At 33.3% G+C, this 22,495-nt stretch overlaps 2 long non-coding RNA genes across 2 annotated transcripts; both read left to right on the plus strand.

Moving 5' to 3' along the window:
- Positions 1-3,107: 3,107 nt before the first annotated feature.
- On the plus strand, positions 3,108-3,785 carry LOC150036133 (uncharacterized). The gene is made up of 2 exons (XR_016529856.1): positions 3,108-3,247; positions 3,336-3,785. It is a non-coding gene; the product is annotated as an uncharacterized LOC150036133 (long non-coding RNA).
- Positions 3,786-5,233: 1,448 nt separating this feature from the next.
- Positions 5,234-6,142, plus strand: LOC150036134 (uncharacterized). Its single transcript, XR_016529857.1, has 2 exons — positions 5,234-5,811; positions 5,902-6,142. It is a non-coding gene; the product is annotated as an uncharacterized LOC150036134 (long non-coding RNA).
- Positions 6,143-22,495: the final 16,353 nt, after the last annotated feature.

Genomic DNA, 22,495 nt, shown 5'->3' on the forward strand with positions numbered 1-22,495 from the left:
TTAATTAATCAGTCACAAGTCTAAAACTCTTGAAAAGTTCAAAGAATTTAAGGCTGAGACTGAAAATCAGTTAAGTAAAAGAATTAAAACATTTCAATCTGATCGAGGTGGTAAGTGGATTTGAAATTCCAGAATTATCTAGTAGAACATGGAATTCAATCTCAACTCACAGCACCTTGAATACCACAACAAAACGGTGTTGCAGAAAGAAGAAACTGAACCTTGTTGGATATGGTTCGGTCTATGATGAGCTATGATCAATTACCTCAATCCTTTTGGGGATATGCAGTATAGACTACAGTTTATATTCTGAACGTTGTTTCATCCAAAAAGTGTTTCAGAAACACCATATGAATTGTGGAAAGGTCGCAAAGCAAGTTTATGCCATTTCTACATTTGGGGTTGTCCAACACACGTGTTGGTACAGAATCCTATAAAATAAGAAACACATTCGAAATTATGCCTATTTGTAGGATATCCCATGGAAACAAAAAGAGGATACTTTTATGATCCCAAGAATATAAATTGTTTGTATCAACAAATGCAACATTCTTGGAAGAGGATCATATTAAAAACAATCTACCTCGCAGTAAACTAATATTGTAAGAACTGTCTAAAGATACTACAGAAAGATCAACAAGAGTTTTTGATCAAGCTGATCCATCAACAATGATTGTTGTCCCGTCACGTTCATCCCATGAGTTAGGAATGCCTCATCGTAATGGGAGGGTTATTCAACAACCTGAATGATACATGAGTTTAACAGAAACTTAAAACATCTCATTCAGTACAGTTGCCTATCACACTGTATTGGTGCAGTTGCTAATTTAAAACATCTCGTTTCAAATATGCACCTGCCTCTCACACTGTATTGGTGTAATTGCTAACTCAAAGGAACGCAGGAGTCACAAGCATGGAAAACACATTGAAAGAAAGTGCCATCTCATTCGGGAGTTCGTACACAGAGGAGATGTGATTTTCACAAAGATAGCCTCTGAAGACAACTTTGCTGATCCATTCACCAAGCGGCTAAAGTTTTCGAGGGCCACCTAGTTAGACTAGGACTCCGAGTAGTGTAATCCAAGGCAAGTGAGATAATGTCTATAGTATTATAGATGCCCTAGTTTTTGTATTTTTCCCATTACGTATCTCAATATTATATTGTATATATGTGTTCTCACTAGAGTTTTAATCCAAGTGGGAGATTGTTGGGAATGTCCTAGAACTCGCAGTTCGTGTTAAACATTCTATTTTATCAATAATAATGACTTGTTGATTTTGCATCTTATTACGAAAATCCAATAAACGCATCCTTGCCTATAGTCTGAATGTTGTAACTTTATGTAGTGACATAAACAGGATCAAGTTGACAGTATATAGCCTAAATGGTCTAATAAGTATATGGATGAAATTAGGTATTTCATCCTAGTAACACTATTGCATGCGGCCCACTATGTTGTTGTTACAAGAAGATGTAAGGTGCTACAAACGATGTGATCCACAAATCGTTCATGTTGAAACATGAGAGTGGAGGCATTCTATGCAATGAGTTTGCATATAGTATGGACCACGAAAATAGTCACTTTTCTTTATAACGACTGTTTACTGTTAAAACTGACTTTCATTTAATATGTAACCTAGGTTAACTCGATCTTAATCCTGAGCTAGCTATGAACTCCTGTTTGTACGGGATTATCCTTTGATCTGCAAACGGTGATAGTAGTCCAACAACACTGCTCAATAAGCTTACCATTTTGGGGATAAGACTAGATGAATAGCTGGCGACATAACCTTGCAAGATGGAATTCACTCCTACCCTATTTAAGGTTAGCCGATAGGTTGTTCTCTTAAGTACTGATTCCAGGTCTTAAACAATCAGGACCCCACCTTCTTATAATAGAGAAAGGATTTGATTCATAAAGATTATGAACTAGATTTGTTCATTAGAGGATAAGTAGGAACTTAAAGAACAATATGTATTCACAGGGGAAAAATGGTATTTTTGCCTAGCTGTGATTACGAACAACCTGTGACGGATCGACTTACTGATTATGGTTATTAAGTGGACATAATATATCTATAGTGAGGGGAGTTCACTATGGGCTATAGTGGAGTGTCCAATTAGTTAACTAATAGGGGTTAGATCGGACTAATGAGTTTAGCCGATTAATCTCGAATCGTTGGAGCGCATGATCTGTAGGTCCGCGAGGTCCCCCTACTAGCTCATAAATGGATAAGCTTTACAGTAGCTTGAGAAATTAATATCAAATGTTCAAATTAAACGGAACAAGAGAATATATTTTTAAATATGATTTAAATATATGAAGATAATTATTGTGCAAAAAATAATTTAATATTTGTTATTAAATTAATTAATATTTTAAATTAATTTAGACAAATATTTTTCAATAAAAATGGTTTTGAAACCATTTTATGTTTTTAGAAGAAAAGTGAAAGTTGGTTTTTGCATGCCAAGCACAAAATGGAGAATGCAGATTTTCCATTATCTTCATCTTCATGCTCACACAAAAGTCATTAAGTTCTCTTCGTTAATTCTACAAGCATGACCTGCAAGCCATGCAGTTCACTTCTTTGCATGTTCATCTACAATATATAAAGAAGTTTAAAGTCATTTGAGAAGAATTAAAGCAGAAATTTTGAGAGAAAAATCTCTATGACAAGAAGTTGTTCTTCTTGTCCGGCTGCTGTGTGTTCTGCATCGTTCTTCACCTTTTCAAGTTGTTCTTGAGTCTCACAACTCTGTCTAAAGCTCCAAGAGGATAGTAGGGAAGACTTTAAGGTGGTTCACGGTGATTTCTGGTGAAGACTGCTGTTGTAAGTCCGGATTCTTGGAGAGTTCATCAAAGGTATGATCTTGAAACCCTATTTTTAGAAGAGCATGCTTTAGTTTCTTCCTAAATTAGTGAGTTTGAATGCTTATAGATCCTTGATACTTCCACTGCATGTTATTGAACTCTTTCACATTGATATTCATAAAAAATAACAAGTCATTAAGTGGGCTTTTATTAGGAAATTTGTGGAATAAATGGCCCAATGGGAGTCTCGTAAATATGGGCTAATTGCATTTTTGTAATTAATTGCATCTTCTTCTTATTAGGGCACCATCGTGTAAGCCATAGAGAGGGAAGGCATTGAGCAGCTGCAAATCACCATCATAGAGAGAACTCCAATTCAGTCTCAAAGAGAGAACGATGGATAGTTACATGTGACAAGTGTCATCTGATGAGTGAGTTTTCAATCGAGTCGGTTCTGTTTGGTGGGTTTCAACCTAACATGGTTTTCGATTTAAGTTGTTTTTTGTCTGCTTTTTGCAGATGTCTTCGATGTGCGGGTTTTGCGTCATGATGTGTTGTCCAGAAGGTGGGTTTCCAGTGTGGAGATTTCAAACAGATTTATTTTGGTTTTCAGGGGCTATTTTTCAGCTGGTGGGTCTCGGTTTCAGAGGCAATATTGTCCAAGGATTCTTGGTATAAGTGGGTGTTTTTGGCCGGTGATATAGTTAGATTTGGCAGTGTTTCGCTCAATGATTAGTATTGGTAAATAAGTGGATTATTCTTATTCTCATTCTTAATTACAAATTGTTGATCTTGCTCATATTTCTCTAATGTGCAGTCTTCATTGCTCTTAATAAAAATTACTCCAACTGATTCTCAAAGTGGATGTAGGCCAAATTGGTGGAACCACTATATATCCTTGACAGATGACTTTGTTGTCTACACGATTTAAAGTTGTTAAATTTGATGGGAAAGGTAATTTCGTAGTTATGGAGAAAATAATTACAGCTCTTATGGTATAACAAAAAGGTAGCTAAAATCTTAGACGACTCTTCAGCCAACAATAACAGAAGCTGAGAAAAAGGATGTGGATGACCTATTCAATGATAATTCTGTATATTTCAGATAGATTTCTTAGGTTAATAGATGAGGCTACTACTATAACAGAGTTATGGAAGAAGTTAGAAAATCGTTATTTGACTAAGTCCCTGCCAAATAAATTATATCTAAAAGATAAATTGTTTGGATATAAGATGGACCCGAGTAAAGACTTATAAGAGAACTTGGATGAATTCTAAAAGATTATAGTTGATCACAATATCATCAATGAGAAGATGTCGGATGAGAATTAAGTTGTTATTCTTTTAAATTCATCGCCTAAATCATATCAAGAAGTTAAGGAAACTATTAAATATGGATGGGATTCATTGTCCATGGACATAGTGCTGGGTGCCTTGAGAACTAGAAATCTTGAAATTAAAAAGGCATGCAGGGATGGACGTCACCACAACATTCCTTCATGGAGAATTAGAGGAAGTGATCTACATGACTCAACCTAAGGGCTATGAGGTGAAGGAAAAGGAAGACATGGTTTATCCTCTTTACAAGTTCATGTATGGACTGAAGCAATCACTGAGACAGTGGTATATTAGGTTTGCCACTTTTATTCTAAAGTAGAGGTTTGACGGGAGCTCCTATGATGTCTACGTTCATTGAAAGCTATCTTAGAAAGGTACGTATATTTATCTATTGTTCTATATAGATGATATGATCCTAGTGTCTAAGGATTATTCAGAAATTCTGTGAACTCAAGAGACAATTTGAGTAATGAGTTTGAGATGAAAGATTTAGGTGAACTAAAACGGACCTTAGGCATGGATATGAAAAGGGATAGGGATAAAGGTTTTTTAACCATTTCGTAGGAGAGTTATGTGCATAAACTGCTTAAAAAGTATAATATGTCTGGCTGTAAGGCAGTTTTGAAACCCTTAGCATCATTTTTTAGACTTTCTTTGTCTCAGTGTCCTGTTACTGAACAAGAAAGTTAGAGATGTCTAGTATTATATATCTGACTATTTGTACTAGGCCTGACTTAGGTTATGTTAGGAGTACGACAAGTAGGTTTATGTCAAATCTTGGGAAGGAGCAGTGGAATGCAGTTAAATACGTGCTTCGGTATTTAAAAGGTAGTGCAAATATATCAATGTATTTTAACAGAGATTGTGATAAATCAGCACTGTTAGAAGGCTTCACAGATGAAGATTATGTTGCAGACCTTGACAAAAGAAGGTTTTTATCATGTCACATTTTTTGTTTGTTTGGTAATATGGTCAGTTGAAAGGTTGCTCTAAAGTCAATTATTACTTTGTCTACTACTGATTCAGAGTATATTTTAGTGGGTGAATCTATTAAAAAAGCATTTTGATTGAAAAGAATAGTTGGCGAGTTATTTTCGCAGGAGTTTATTCCCATCGTCTGTTATGCTAGCCTGAGTGTTGTTCATCTTGCAAAGAATCCATCTCTTCATGAACGGTCTAAGCATATCGATGTCAAATTTCATTTCATTAAAGAAGTTTCTTAGAAAGACGTTGAATTGATCAAGGTTCATACAGTTGTGAATTTGTCAGATATGTTAACCAAGTTACTTCCAACTCATAGGATTAAATACCAATTAGATGAGTTGAACATTAAATCCAAATGATAAGGAGATTGGAGAATCAGCTTGATATTTAAATATTCTTGTTATGAGGGAGATTTGAAGAAATTAACAAATCATTAAAGTGGGCTTTCATTAGGGAATTTATGGAATTAATGGCCCAATGTCAATCTTGTAAATATGGGCTGATGGAATTTTTGTAATTAATTGCATCTTCTTCTTATTAGGGCTCCATCGTGTAAGCCATAGAGAGGGAAGACATTCAGTAGCCACAAATCACCATCATAGAGAGAGACAACTCCAATTCGGTATGAGAAAGAAAACAACGGGCGGTTGCATGTGACAGGTGTTGTTTGGCGAGTGAGTTTTTTATTGAGTGGGTTCTGCTCGACATGGATTTCAGTGTGACGTGGCTCTCAGTTTCAGTCATTTTTTGACTACTTTTTGCAGGGTTCTTCACCGCGTGGATTCCGTTTCCGTTGTGAGGTGTTGTTCCACAAGTGGGTCTCCAGTGTGGATGTTTATGGTCGATGGTATAATCGGGTTTGGTGGTGTTTTGCTTGGTGATTAGTCTCGGTAAAGAGGTGGATTAATCGTGTTTTCATTCTAAAATTATAGATTGCTGATCTAGTTAAATTTTCTATAATTTGAAATCTCCATTGCTCTTAATAAAAATTACTCCAGTTGATTCTCGAAGTGGATGTAGACCAAATTGGTTGAACCATTATATTTCCATGTGTTCGTTGTGTTTTTATCGCTTCCGATTTATTATGCTAGTTGTGTTGAGTTCTGTTTAGGCATTCTTAGTTCAGATTTAATTTTACAATATCCAAATATTACAAGACACTGCATCACTCATGAGGGAGCATATATTTTTTTAAGTTGTACACATCACAAGTAATTTTTTACTTAATCTAAATTTATTTGAAATATTGTCTAAATCATTTTATCCTTTTGCAAAAGACGTGCTTCAGTCGCTTTGGTGATCTCTCAGAAGATCTATAGATCCTAACATTCTTTAGCCTATGCAACAGTGGTGAGAGACACATGGAGCAACAACACCATAAGTACGATATACCTGTTACACCTTTACCTGGTCTTAAGAGTAGACGATGTTCTCGAGAGAAAGAAATTCAAGTAGATGAGCTGGTCAAATATGACAAGGTACACAATAACGTTAAAGATGTGTTGGGCCTCCTATAATGCAGACACAAACCCAGACTATTGATGCTAGTCCATTCACCCCAATGATGAGAAAGTCAACCCTTGATGCATAATATTATGATTCTCAGGTTGGTCACTAACTAATGTTACATTTTCTTCATATGTTCAGAGATATAGATATGGTCTAGAGAACATGAACAATATTTATAGCATGCACTCTGTCACAGAGCTGGCACCAAAGTATAGTTTTTCGCCTTTCCTCGTGCAGCACCAAGGGGTTATCTAGACTTTCTGCTATGTGCATGGGTCTAAGTCTAGTTTTCCAGCCAGCCCTTAGGCAACCTTCCTCACCGTAGTGTTTTTCACTCATATGGTTAGAGTAGAATCAACCACTCTCCTCAACTCTCTCAAATCTTTCATGGGTTGTAACACTCAACAACCTCTTATAAGGCTCACTTAAACATCTTTGGATAAGCAAGCAAGCATGCATATCACCACAAAGCCACACAAAGTCAATCTTTATGGGAACCTCCTTCACAACCTTTATATATAGATGGTATATACAGAAGTAGTGTTATAATGCAATTAACTCTAACATGCCAAAACTGTAGGCATTGACCCTAGGTACAAACCATAAATGACCTCACATTTTGTTTCTCTAAGCCCATCATGGCTACACGCCAACACCGTTAAATTTATTCATCAGGATGCCCCTTGATGAACTACACTCTTCCCATTGGAACTTGACTAAACAACCTGTAGCCTAAGTCCTTTTTATGGAGAACCGTTTCCCCTCATGGATTCCCTCTATTCAATGTCTTCTAGAATGAGTGTGGTGATGATGAATTTTGTAGAGAAGACTTAACCCTCTCTTTCTCTCTCTATGTTGTAAAGAAGATTCTACCTTCTCTCAACTTAAGAAGACACCGTTTGCCTTCTTCTCCATGTATAGAAGTCATATCATATCTCCCACCATCTTGAAGGCTTCCTTTTTTAGGTTCCTTCTCCTAACTACCTCCCACTATTTTTAGGACTGGCTGAGATATTTGGAGAATACTCTTTACTAAATATAGTAAAGATTAACATCTTCACATTTCTTTAGTAGTAAGGCAATACTGATTCTTCCCTAACTTTAGGAACAAGTAAGCATTAGTCTTCCTTAACTTTAGGCCCAATGAATGGACTTAATTTCCTCCATAATTAAGCTTTGTTTTCTTGATCCCCAAAAGTATAGCAATACTCAACTACCTTGACCTATTCCTTCTTTTACTTGGTCTCCAAGATTCCTTGAGTTCTGGAACAAGTCCCTCTTCACTATAAGTGCCCCTTGTAGAGTTGACCCTGCCCCTCTATCCCCACTTAGCCAATTTGCCTTTAAAATGCCATGGAGAGTCGTTAAGCATCAATGGTCGCCCATGTCTACTCACTGCCCCATGTTGCCCTACATAGGCTACTTCCTAGAAAACGTGTAGCAAGATTTATAACATCACCGTTGAATAAGATGTAAAAACCTTTAGTGGCTACAGTAATTTTGTCTGCATCACTGTCATTATCATTCTTCGCCTTTCTTTGTCATTTTTATTATCCCTTTTAAATTTTCAACAATGCTTCTTTATATGTCATTTCACATATAGTAATGACATTCAACATTTACGAATCGACCACTCTTACTTTTGCTTTTGTCTTTATCCGTTGGACCTTTACTCTTACTCCTCCCTCTTCTTTCAATGATGAGAACATCTATCTGTGAAGAAGAGCCCTTTGACTTTCTTGTCGTCTCCGCATTCAATATACTGCTTCTTACTAAATTCCTCTCTTACTTTGTTGGGATCAACACTATATCTTTCGGATCAATTATTCCACTATCGCATGAATCTAATAGAATATTAATAAACTAGAAACAACAATAATGATCAAGTAAGGACAAACGATTTTAACGTGGAAAAACCCTCTCAACGTGAGGAGTAAAAAAACCACAGAACGAAGTTAAAATCTCCACTATAATCAAATAATGGGTACAAACAAGTTCTCCCTAGTCACAACTAGAGGCATACTGATGCATTTGTAACATGTGATGAAATGAGTAAGATCTATGAGGTTATAACACTTTGTTTTATCTAGTAGAACCCAAGTACAAATTCAACCAGAATTCTTGTCAGTCCAGGGTCGAACTTAGGGATTGCTTGTAAATGTGCAGTGAAACTAAAAATATGATCTTAATGCAAATTGAAATGTTCAAACAAAGGGTTGATTGGTGTTTTTCTAACTTAAAAATCTATACAATGAAAATTATGCCCATGAGAAACAGTGTAGATTATGGTTGTTGGTGATAGATATGTGATGATAGGGTTGAGAATAATTTTTACTAAACACAACCTAAGCAACTAAATAGATTATGCGTCAAGCGATGCAGTCAATGTTACGATCATCACTTCTCAGTGTATCTGGCCACATTATCTTATTTCTAAGATGCATGTGATGAGTGCAATGTCTAGAAGGTATACTTATTTCTAAGGAACATCTCCTCTTGTTTTATGAGTTCCAAATCTAAATTATTTCAAACTAGGATTAAATTTTCTTAGAACAATCTTTCAATTTATTCAAGTAGTGCATATAAACATACATAAAACAAGTTAATCACATATTTCTCTTGTTGCTTGGTAGTGTTAGTTACATACTTCTCAACCCATTAGACAATTTAGCTACGCATGATGGTGATGGATAAGATAACAAAGGATAGAATGAATATGTATTCATATTGTAACGTTTGAATTTGTCAAAGTCAAAATTATAATGCAAAATCGCTTTAAGAGAAAGAAAGGGATAAAAAATCAAGTCGTGGTGTGTAATGTCTTGTTAGCTTTCTTCGGCTCTACTGGCGACTACTTCACTCAGATTATCGAACAATGGTATTCCATTTTTTTATTCCACATGAATCCTAGGTTCTCGATAAGATATTTCTAAGGCTAAATGTGATGGTCTTTTTAGTAGAGTTTTATTCTCATAATTTCTCTCGTCTCTCTATATATTCTGCATGGCGATTGCATGGGCATTTATAGATGTCTAATGATGCTTTTCTTTTCTCTTAGTTATGATTGTGCTGATGGGGCACATTAAATTCCATACCCTGACGCGCCGTCTACAATGCGTCAAAAGTTCATTGAATCTTCGACAAAATTCTGTTGTCAGCCACCAACTCAATCTGTGATTTGACTCTCGCTACCCATGTCATGATTCATCACCATAGTTTGTTATGCGATTGTATATTTGTATCTGATAGCTTTTGCTTGATCGCATCAGTGAGTGCTTAGTTCATATGATCATGTGTTCGACTAGTCACAATAGAGAGTTTTATGCATCAACATAGTAATAACAACCTGTAATTCAAATATATCAGATGTTGAGGTTGTATCATCACATACTTTAATTTTTATATGAATTCTTTGGTACAAGTGTCATAATTTCATACATTTTTCCTATTCTTTTAAATAAAAGAGATACAATAACTTGTATTTCTACAAGTTATCACATACACAAATATATCTCAAGATTAATAATCTGGGAACAAACCACGACAAATAGAGCGGAATAAATATAGAAATGTCTCACTTGAAGTGCCAAATAATTATCTACGGTATCCGACTATAGGTAGCTCTAAACAAAATCTCCATCACCTAGATTGAAGACCCTTGTATTAAGAACATGCTTGAAAATTTTGATCGGACCATGGAGCAATCCCCAAATGGCTGAAAAATGTTGTTGGTAGAATAAAGCTTTCTCAAATGTTCTTAATGTCATTTTCTCTTCATTTTATCGATTTACGTGCATAACACCAAAAAATGTCTGCTAAAGGTTTGCAAAAAAAACCTAATTTTGTCCAATCGGCCTTTAATGGGCCTTTCACAAATAAGAAGTGAAATAATCCATCAAGTTGATGGGGCATCTGAAGTCTGATGAGATAATTCCCGAAGATTATATACTATATTCCAATTAGAAAACCTAAATCATTGTCATAGTTTTGGGCAATGGGACACTATAGTTAGGCCACAATTACACGAGTTGAAAAGTAATCAATCATGGTAGTATAAAAAGTGGGCCCTAGTTGACTACTTTTGTTGTTCAATCTGATTGCGGTGGAAAATTACATAGGATACCCTACCTTTACCATTGTCGTTATCGTTACCGTTACAGATATTTTTACCGTAATAGTATGAAATGATCAATTTTTCACATTTATTCTTATCTTTATTATTACTGTTACGGTTACCGTTACCATTAGGGTCAAATGGTAACGGTAACAGTATGGTAGCGATAAAATATGTAGATTCATAATTCTAGGTAAACACAATCAAAAGCAATTCAATTGTGTTTGTGATTAAAGCCTACTAAGATTCATCCGTTAATGAAATCTCATTCCAATTACACCAATTTTTTTATTACAATTTGGCAATTTAACCTAATTTCATATGTAATAGAATTAGTACCTTGAATAATGCACAACTTACAAAAGAACAAGTTAAACTAAAAATGGAAAACATAATTGGGACAATGAACAAACCAAAAAACAACGATTGATGAATCTGAATGATCACATGATAATCACTTGAAGAAGATGAGCTGGTAAATCCTATCTAGCTGCAAATATTATGTAACGCCCGGATCCTTACACATTATGATCCGACCGCTACGACATGCATACTTAGACTTTTCTATCATGAGATGAGTTTTGGTTGAAATTTCAAAGAACATATCTAAATTTTATTAATTAGATAGAAAAACTATATAAAAAGTTTATTTATCAAAACATCAGGATCCATAAAATATTAGCGTGGTGGTACAAAATGCATATGCCTATAATAGTGAGTTTGATGGTTGGCCATTTCAGAGACATCCAATTCTGCCATCTACGCTGTGTCCTTACCTACAAAGTCTGTAAAAATATAGGATAAGTATATAATATACCCAGTAAGTAGTTCTCACGTAGGGTAGTGACCAAATGCACAATCACAAGCAACATGTCATGAAAACATATGATTGGGACCGAAAACGTATAATAACATGTGGTGGTCGGTTATGCTTCCAACATAAATCTCTCCGCCCTGATAGGAAGATGAGGACCTAAGCGAAAACTAACCCATCTGATGATTAGCGGGTCATGCAGTCAGTAGGGCCAGAGTCGCATCCAACATCAACCATTAGCATAAACGTTATGCTTCCAACATAAATCTCTCTGCCCTGATAGGAAGATGAGGACCTAAGCGGAAACTAACTCATCTGATGATTAACGGGTCATGCAGTCAGTAGGGCCAGAGTCGCATCCAAGATCAACCTTTAGCATAAACGTAATATTGGACTAGAGGGGTGCAACCATACATACCCTGCTAGCCCCTAAATTTCTCCGCCCTGATAGGAAGATGAGGACTTAAGCGAAAACTAACCCATCTGATGATTAGCGGGTCATGCAGTCAGTAGGGTCAGAGTCGCATCCAACATCAACCAGTAGCATAACCATAAGATTAGACTGGAAGCATAACTTACACCTAATTAAAACTTGATTTTAACATAATCGTGAACAAACATAATGCATGGGGTCCCTTGTAAAGAAACGTGTTCTAAACATGTAATGCAATATAACAATGAACATAATCATGCAACATAATGAAGGTACACTACCATAGAACACTTAAAGAAAGGGTGAGATAAACTACTTACCTTGACTATGATCTAATTATTCCTTATTATTCTTTATGATTTTATCAGCAGAGTTTTCCCTTTTTAAATCAAAAGAAGAAATTTGGACAGCACTTTACCCGAGCTTTTCTCTTTTAATCTCACAGAACTTCCTCACTCACACTTACTTTTTCACATGATTCTTTGTTACTGAGATTTTTTTGAGAATGGGTTAAATCTTCAGCAAAGGGTCCTATTTATAGTAGTTTTCAGCTCTTCTCAGTGTGACAAATCATCGTACAGGTGGCTTCTTTAAAATTACTTATGGTTTATGGTTTCCTCTCAATAAGACACCTAATCATGGCTAACGTTTGCCCTTACGTCATCATTTTTTGTTTGTATTCAATTTTAGGATTTTTCCATGTATAATCTATAAGATCGTGGCCAAATTCAACGCATAATTTGCGCTTCTGTCCAAATCTCGCTCACTCTGCTCTTAAAATCTCGCTCTCTCCCGTTTTCTCACTAGGAATTTACTCTGTCCAGCTTTCTTGCTGGAAATCCCTTTCTCTCCACTCTCACTCTCAAATTTTCTCTTCTGTCTCGCTCTTCCAGCTTTCTCGCTCCCGCTCGCGCTCTCGCTCTCGCTCTTTCCTACTATCTCGCTAAGAATAGCTCTTTTTACTCTCGCTCTCTTCAACTTCCTTGCTACAATTCTCGCTCTCTCCAATTTTCCTTCAATCTCACTCTCTCCAGGGATCTCGCTCTCTCTACTCTCGCCAGCCTCAATCTCGCTAGCATTGCTCGCTGGGTTTCTCGCTCTCCAATTCTTCCTTCTAAATTTCCACCCCTTTAAATAAAATTTCGTCCTGCTTATTATTTGACATTTAATTTCCTGTATGCGTACAAATCTGGGTCGTTACATATTACATCGTACATTGTACATAATTTACTTCGTAAGGTTAGGAATCTCAGGGTTTATGTTCACGATAGAGATATTTTGTTAACATATTTTGAAGCTTCTTTATTGTTATAATTACAATATTATGAAAATATTACTTAGCACTCATCATATCCATAGTTAGCCTCTTTAAATATATATATATATATATATATATATATATATAAGACAAATATAAATATGTGCCCCTAAATTTTGGGAGGTAACGATCAGAATCTTGAACTAACAATTTTATCAATTTTAAATTCTGGACTTTGATTAGGGTATCAATTTACATCGTCTTCAAAATTTTGTTTGATCAATATCCTATGAAACTTATAATTTGAGTTGAGTAAACTCCTAAATTTTAATAAACCAATAAATTTAGACCCTTCATTACTATTAACATTGAAAATTATCCACGCATTAACTCTCAAACGTGTATTGACTTCTTTAAATGTTGGTTTTATAAAATGAACAATGAGAGTATATGCATGAATTACTGTATGAGTAAAATGATAAAAAATTGATTCATTAATGAAAATTTGTGAAAGTTTAAGAGTCTAAATGATTCACTTATGAAAGTTTAAGAGTTTACTTGATAAAAATATAAGTTTCCCATGAGGTTTTTCCAAATTGGAGTAGTGGTGAGTGCAAATAGATACTTTTTTTTTTTTTAACAAGATACTACAGAAGATGGTATCAAGAAATGCACAACGATTGAGAGTGTAAATTGATACACTTACAAAAATTCATGATTTAAATTGATACACTTATTAATGATTTAAATTGATGTATAACTCCTAAAGTCTAACGGTATAAATTGATTTTTTTAATAAAAAATATTGACGAAAATATTGGCGTATAGATGAATATTATATCTATACTATCTAAAAGGGGTTACGAGGATTTTTCCTTTTAAGCTTCGTAGTCGATGGTCATTGGGATATCTTACGTCATTTAAATCATTGCAAAATCTTACATTATAACTAATATGTATTGCACATTAAATAAAGAAAAATAAATTTTTTAAAAAAATCATATTTTATCTTCTAATTTCTTATTCACAATTTTTTTTATTAACATTTTATCTTTAATATCTCAAGTTAAATAAAGGTAAAAAAAATTTAAAAATAAATCACATTTTGTTATTTTTTAAATCACATTTGATGATTAATAATTTCTACTTAACATTAAATGAATGAATTTTTAGAAAAAAAATCAAATAAAATTTATGATTTGAGAACTAAATTTTCTCTATAAATAGTTAATTTCAACCCCCATTAAAGAAAATTGACCTATTGCGACCATTTTTTTTATAGGAGGTTGTAAAAAACCTTCGCAAAAGATGTACATTTCTTGAAGATCCTTAAAAAACCTTTGAGAAATATGTATTTTCATCGAAGGTTAATACAAAACTTTGAATATATATATATATATCAAAGGTGTTAGGAAAACCTTTGAAAAAGATATACATTTATCAAAGGATATCAAAATCCTTTCAAAATTGTATTACCCTTTATCGAAGATCTATAAAAAAACTTTCGAGAAATATGTATTTTTATCGAAGGTTAATAGAAACCTTTGAAAAAAAATATATATTTATTGAAGGTGTTAGGAAAATCTTTGAAAAAGATGTACATTTATCAGAGGATATCTCCTTTGAAAAATGTCTTACTCTTTTTTAAGGTCTATAAAAAAACCTTCGAGAAATATATATTTTTATCGAATGTTAATAGAAACATTTGAAAAAATATATATATTTTTATCGAAGGTGTTTGGAAAACCTTTGAGAAAGATATACATTTATCAAAGGATATCAAAATCCTTTGAAAAATGTATTACCCTTTATCGAAGGTCTTTAAAAAACCTTTGAAAAATATATACGTTTATCGAAGGTTATATTAGATACCTTTGAAAGAGATATATATTTCGAACGTGTTAGGAAAACCTTTGAAAAAGATGTACATTTATCAAAGGTTATCAAAAATCATTTGAAAAATGTATTACCCTTTATCGAAGGTCTTTAAATAACCTTCGAGAAATATGTACTTTTATCCAAGGTTAATTGAAACCTTTGAAAAAGATATACATTTATCAATGGATGTCGAAATCCTTTGAAAAATGCATTACCCTTTATCGAAGGTCTTTAAAAAACCTTTGAAAATATATACGTTTATCGAAGGTTATATTAGATATATTTGAAAGAGATATATACTTATCGAAGGATATTAAAATTCTTTGAAAAATATATTATCCTTTATCGAATGTCTTTAAGAAAACCTTTGAAAAATATATATACTTTTATCGAAGGTTATAGACACCTTTGAAAGAGATATACATTTATCAAAGGATTTTGAAAACCTTTGAAATTTGTATTATTCTTAATCGAAGGTTTTAAAAAACCTTTTAGGAAATATCTATTATTTTTAAAGAAATAATTTATTATGGAAAAAAAAACTTATGGATATTTTATTTTTATAAGCACAAGTGATATTTATTTATTTTTGTTCCGAAAGAATAGTCAAATTGATTATAATTTTGGGAATTTTGTTTCCCTTTCAAGTAAAACATACCTTTTTTTTTTTTAGTTTTTAACCTACCCAACCCTAGCCCATGCCCTATGGAGTGACCAAAGAAATGATAACTAAAATTTCTGTCTTGCCCTGCCCTAGATCTCTAATTGCAATTTCTCGCTTTCTTTCATTTCTTTCTTAATCGATGAACCTTCGATTCCTCTTATCAGTCGACATGACGCTGAATTTTGAATTCTTCGCCCTCAATTCCCTTGATTCCCTCGATTCCATGTTCAACTTCTCCTAATCGTCTTCCATTTCTACGCTTCTCTTTCTTCTTTTTCCTTTCCAGATGGAACCTTGTGTCAGTAATAAGTTTCGTCTTGGTGGGAAGATCGGTAGTGGCTCCTTCGGGGAGATCTATCTTAGTTCGTCTGGTTTTTCCATTCCAGCTTCTCATTATGCTTCCCTATTACAATAATTAGATTTTAATGCTTCAATTCCATCTGCGGGTACTAATATACAAACGAATGAAGAGGTTGCAATTAAACTCGTAAGTGTTCCGATCTTAATTCAACACTACAATTCTAGCTCCACCTACTTTCTCTCTTCCTTCGCTTAAATGCGCTTATTTTCCCTTCCTTTTCCCCTTTGTGGTCGAAATTTGCGGTTCTGAACTCTATGTATTGTTGTATTTACCACAAACTGTTCCCTTAATTATTGAGCCAACATTTGAATTATACTTAAGGTGCTCCGGACTTTGGTTTTGTATTAGATATGCCAATTGGAGATGTTTTGAATGAGAAGAACGTTGATGTGTAAATTGATGTTTATGTCTTCTTAGAATAGGAATGATTCATGTGGCATTTAAAGCAAATAGCCGGAGTTTCCTGGTTTAGTTGAGTAGAACGTTGACCCTCTCTGGTTATGCTACTTGGAGGGATAGTGAATGCAAAGAATTTTAAAGCAAATAGATATTGTGTGTGTGTTTAGTTGGGTTTTTGGATGCATAGTTATTTTTTCATTGTGTTAGTAATGCTTCATTGAGATGAATACTGTAGTCTTCGTTTTCTTTATGAGCCAGTTCATGTTCTTAGTAAAACATAAATTTACTTTACTTTTCTCATATGCATGAAAATGTCAAGACGAAGTATCCTCAGTTGCTTTACGAGTCTAAGTTATATAGAATTCTTTAAGGAGGAAGTAATGAGATATTCTTCTCCCTTTGATTGGACATTCTGTTTTGTTAAGTTGGATTTCACATGTTCTGGTTTACGTTGTGATGCTGATGAAGTTTTGGTATTTTTCCATCTCTTACATTATCAACCATTCTTAGTCTTATTCATGTCACATAAAATCTATCTAAATCACATATAGTTTATGAAATGTTTATATTCTCAAATACAAATGCTTACCAGGATGTTCTTTTGTGATATTTCCTTTGTGAACTGTAATGGAGATTTTTATTTGAGTAGACATATGCTTTTATGATTATATGGATCAGAATGTTGAAGAAAGTAATGTTGGACGCATGCGTTTGTAAGGTTGTAAGGTGAGAAGGCAACAATATGATGAGAAGGCAACCATGCGTTTGTAAGGTTGGACGCATTATTGGTCGAAGTATTGGCAAGAGGCATTGCCAAGTGTTGCTCATGTGTTGGGTATAGTCTAAACTAACTAATCTTTACTCTAAATTGACACTATAGTCTAAACTAACTATAATTTTTGTTTAGTCTACAAGTTGAAAACTTGGAAACTACTAGTTTGAAATATTCATACTTCACAATGTTAAATATCGTAGGACAATGATATGAGTTTTCTATAGATAAGACTTTGCTTGAACAAGATATGTTCCATAGCTCATCAGACAATAGTCTAAGAATTTTGAAGGGATAAGCTATGGACTTCTTTAAATCAATCATTTCTAGAACACAACAACAGAGATGATAAATTAATGACCTTTACTCAAACTCTAACCAATAACATCATATTTATCCATTATTTTGTACTTACCATTTTCTCCTATGTAGTTTCATTCACAGTCAATCCATTATTGCTCAAGGGAGTTAGCTCCCAGATTCTATTTCGACTTGGTTCTTCGTTAGTGACTCGAACCTATTTAAGTGAAAATATTATATATTAGATAATTTGACTAAATTAAAAGAAGTTTATGTAATTTTTCATCTAATTACCTCTTTTTCAACTCTTTGTTGTATACTTTGTGAACCGCATGTGTGATATACATTCAATTTATAACGATTCTTTTGGTTTCTTTCACACATCTCCTGTATTTCAAAAGTATAGTATGAGCATCAATAAAAAAAGATAAAAATAAGTACAATTTTTTTTTATATACAAGAAAAAGATGTTAGAATACAACCTGATACTTTGTTGACTTCCACAACTTTGAAAGATATTCTACATCTTCTCTTGTAATTCTTGGTGGAATATTTACTAAAGCTTCTACAATTGTATCATATTTGTACAACAATTTTTTTCTTTAAACTGTCTCTCCAATTATTATAAGATCGGTGAATTTGAAGCAATACTGAAGCCTCGTGACCTTCAACTTTAAATCGTTCCTGCAAAAAAAAAAAAAATGGTATTTGTAATCTAATTATGTAGGAAGTAAATTAAAGGGAAAAAATTATTATTTTTTCACATACCAATGTATACTCAAATAGTTTCCTTTTTGTTGTTGTATCAATATCTCTCCAACTTTTTACTTGAAAAGGAGTGAAGTTGACTTGTCTAGCTAAGATAGTGCATTGGCTTTTAAAGATATCAGCATTATCTCCAACGTGTTGTTTCTTTCTCCATGATACTTCAAATCTAATCCCATGAGGTAGTTTAACTAGTTTGATTTTACGTGTGGGACCACGTACTTTTCTTACTCTAAAAGAAGATTCTAAAGTAAAAAGAAAGGAAAGAAAGTAAGTTACTAACAAATCAAAAACCAATAATATATATTATAAAAAACATGTTACCTCTATTAAGAAATTTTTCATTACTAGTAGTTGATCTAATTTCTCCCGTAAACGATGATGAAGCTTTAAAAAAATTTAGATTTTGTTGAAGATTGTTGATCTTCAACTATTTGGTTAGATGTAAATGCAATTGTAGTATTCTTGTGACTATCTATACTATTATTGTTATTGAATCTGCTTCTTACTTTTTTCATCCTTTACACAAATAATGAACTTGTTGGAAACAAACAAGTTAGATAAATAACATAATAAAAATTGAGTGTTTGTTTAAGAAATAAGAGATCTTATATTATAAAGTTAAAAAGAGATTACCTAACATAAACCATAGACAAAAAAATTAAGAATTAAATTTCTCTATTTACGTCTTCTTCGTCATCTTCTTCTTGACAATCTTCATCTATGATCAAAGGGATATTGTAATAATCTCTTGGATCAACTTTCAACACAAAATACCAGACCGGGTTTCTTCTATCTTCAAGGAAAAAAAACTTGTTCAAATTGGCATGCTAATACAAATGGCTCATTTGTAGCCACTGTGTACATTATATTCACACTAGTTAGTCCATGATCATCAGTTCTAATTCCTTTACCAAGATCGCTGATATTCCACCATTTGCATTTAAACAAAACGACCTTGTTTCCACCCATATATTGTAATTCAATAATATCATGCAATACACCAAAGTACTCTTGATCATCAGTTCCTCTCACTACTATCCTATTATTTCGTGTTTTTCTTAAATCATCACCATCCTTGATACAAAATCTAAAACCATTAACAATGTACTCTTTGTAGCATGTTACTTCTTGTGATGGACCTCGAGATAAATCTAATAACTATTTGTCAACTTTGTTGCTTCCATCGATATATAATTTAGTAACCTACATAGAAAATAGTATCAAATTTTAAAATGAATAGAAATTGTATAGATGAATAAATATCATAATTGTTGTCTTTTCACACTTACATGATCTTCAAACCATTCTACAAACTCTTTATCATGCTTTTTTTGTGCATTTATAGGGTCAAGATGTTGTAATCATTGTATGTGCTCACTAAAAAATTTAAAAGTTACTTTAGATTCTATTTAAAAATATTTAAAAAAATTATCAGTAAGAAAACTTATATATACCTAATATGTGGGAGGACATCATCACAGTTCTTTAAAATATAGAGATGAGCTTGTCTCCACTCTTGTATCGTTAGCCTTCTTGTTTGTTTGACTTGTCCCATAGGACAACCAACTGGTTTTAAGATAGATATTCCTTCATAAGGATTATGATCATTATCTTCATTTCTTCTCTTTTGGTTGAACTTAGTTTCTATGATGTGAAAGTATCTAGTGCAGAACATTATATATTCATTGCTGATATAACCTTCTACAATAGAACCTTCAGGATGAGCTCGATTGGATACATAAGCTTTAAACTTACATAAATACCTTTCAAATGGGTACATCCAACTATATTGAACGAGTCCACCAACTCTAACTTCATTTGGTAAATGGATTAATAAATGCACCATTACATCAAAGAACGACGGAGGAAACATCATTTTCATTTTACAGAGAAGTTTTGCTATTTCAACTTCAAGAAGATTTATATCGTCCACTTTAACCACTTTTGAGCACAAGATCTTAAAAAATTGCTCAATTTAATTAATACATCTCGAACTTCCTTTCTTATCAACCCTTGAAGTGCATATGGAAGAAAATATTCCATAATAATATGATAGTCATGATTTTTAAGACCAAATAATTTTCTCCCTTTTAGATCGACACACCTTCCAACAGTAGAAGAGAATCCATCTGGAACTTTTAATTTCTTCAAATACTCACAAAATGCATTTCTTTCATCTGATACAATGTACAACATGAAGCTGGTAAGTATACTTTGTTTTCTTCTTGTATTGGATGCAATTCCTTTCTTATATCCATTTGTTCAAGATCAAGACGAGACTTCAAATTATTTTTAGTCCTCCCTTTAATATTCAATAATGTACTGATTATGTTTTCACAAACATTTTTTTTTAAATATGCATGACATCTAAATTGTGTTGCAGTAATAAAGTGCTCCAATAAGGTAGCTCAAAGAATATGCTTTTCTTTAGCCAATCTTTAGAATGTTTTCACTTTTTCACACTATTGCCAAATACATGTTCTCCAAATTGGTTCACTTGTTCAAGTATATCACTTCCAGAAAAATTCATAGGAGGTAGGTTTTCTTCAATAAACCCCTCAAACAACTCTCGTTGTAGTCTCCATTCATGTTCTATGGGTAAGAAACTATGACGACCCATACAACACATCTTTCCACTATTTTTTAAATAAAGTGATCGAGTATCATAATTACATGAAGGACAAGCTAAAGTACCTCTCGTACAACCAGATAAGTTTCCATATGCTGGAAAATCATTAACTGTCCATAATAATGCAGCACCCACGTTAAAATTTTGTTTTAGTGAAGCATCATAAGTTTCAACACCTATATCCCGTAAGAACTTCAATTAATCAATTAACGGTTGTAAAAAGATGTCAATATCATTAACAGGGTCTTTAAGTCCAGGAATGAGTAATGATAACATGAAATAAGGCTCTTTAATACATATCCATGGTGGCAAATTATATGAGATAAGAATGACAGGCCAAACACTATAAAATAAACTCATATTTCCAAATGGATTAAATCCATCGCTAGCCAATTCAAGTCGAACATTTTGAGGCTCTGAAGCAAATAAACTATATGATTCATCAAGTGTTTTCCAAGCAATAGTGTCAGTAGGATGCCTAAGAACTCCATCACTTACTCATCAAATCAAATGCAAAGTCATACTTGATGCAGTCTTTCTTGACATGTATAATCTTTTTAATCTTGGAGTTAGAGGAAAATATCGCAAAACTTTTTGTAGAATATTCTTCTTTTTATTTATTTCATTTGGCTTCCACCTAGATTCTCCACAAACTAAACATTCATCAGCTTTCACATTTTCCTTCCAATATAGTTGGCAATTATTAAAGTATGCATGTATCTTTGAGTAATGAAGCCCTAAATCTTGAAGGATGTTCATTGTCTCATAGTAATTATTAGGTAGATCAGTACCTTTTGGAAATGCATCTTTTAATAACTCAAGTAGTAAAGTAAATGATTTATTACTCCAACTTCCAAGAGACTATATGAAACAACTTCATAATGAAAGACAACTTAGAATATTTTTTACACCCAGGATAAAGTTCTTTTTCTGCATCATTCAACAATCTATAAAACTGAGAAGCATTCTCATATGTTCTTCATCATAACCATGCTTATTTAATTCTCCTTTACCAATCCAGTTATCCGTGTTAAAAACACCAAAATGATCCTCTAGTATTTCAAAAACATCTTCATCATGAGTGTCATTATCATTTTCTCCTACTCATAAGTAAAACTTTCTTCACCATGCATTGTCCATCTAGTGTAACTTGGAACTATTCCAAACATTAATAAATCTGCTTCAACATCATCTCGAGTCTTAAGTACTGCATTATTGCATCTTTTACATGGACAAGATATTTGACTAGTCGTTGCATAAATAAATGCAAAATCCAGAAAACTTCTAACTCCGTTCTATATTCTTGCAATACTCGATTTCCAATTTGCATCCAACTTCTATCCATGTTATACACTTCTTTCTAAAAAGTGTAAGATTACCTGAACCAAATTAGTACTTTAAGCTAATTTACAATTCAAAGAATAAAAGGGAGAGAATGGCAATAAAAGAGAAGTAAATA

The sequence above is a fragment of the Benincasa hispida genome, chromosome 5 (assembly GCF_027475165.1).
Source record: "Benincasa hispida cultivar pf3 chromosome 5, pf3_genome.v1.1, whole genome shotgun sequence".
In the NCBI taxonomy this organism is placed as follows: domain Eukaryota; kingdom Viridiplantae; phylum Streptophyta; class Magnoliopsida; order Cucurbitales; family Cucurbitaceae; genus Benincasa; species Benincasa hispida.